This window comes from Chaetura pelagica, unplaced genomic scaffold (genome assembly GCF_000747805.2).
Source record: "Chaetura pelagica isolate M959 unplaced genomic scaffold, ChaPel_1.0 scaffold3, whole genome shotgun sequence".
NCBI lineage: Eukaryota > Metazoa > Chordata > Aves > Apodiformes > Apodidae > Chaetura > Chaetura pelagica.
The window spans coordinates 2,853,786-2,854,308 of NW_009952974.1; positions in this window are offsets into that span (position 1 = coordinate 2,853,786).

Consider the following 523-nt stretch of genomic DNA (forward strand, 5'->3'; position numbering starts at 1 on the left):
GCGGTTCAGTACCATGTTATATCTTCAGCTTCAGAGTAGTCTCCTTGAATGGAGTAAATGAAGGTTTTCCAAGGACGTGTTTTGAACATTGAAAGTTACAGAGCTCATGACAAATTCATACTATGGATTTATTCTGCTTTGCAAAGCATTGATTAACTGCTATCTTTACTGGAACTAGTAAATAGGTTATGATCTGAATGTTTTTCGTCCTGTTACTGAAGTAAGTAAAACTGAGTTTTGATTGAATCCAGGTAACCAATCATCTTAGTTTTTGCTTCTTATATTCTTGCTGTTTCACTTTTTACTCCTGTTTCAAATATCTGCAACTATGGTCAACTCTTCCCTCCCTTGGTCTTTTGGGAAGCCATCCAGGCTTCTCTAAGCCAAATAAGTAGCTTCCACTGATGTCAAAGACAAACTGGATCACACCCTCCTTGCATGGATGAAGCTAATTACTAAGGCTGTTTTCCAAACCAAATGTCCATATAGCATCAAATTCTGATACCTGAACATTTAATCTCAT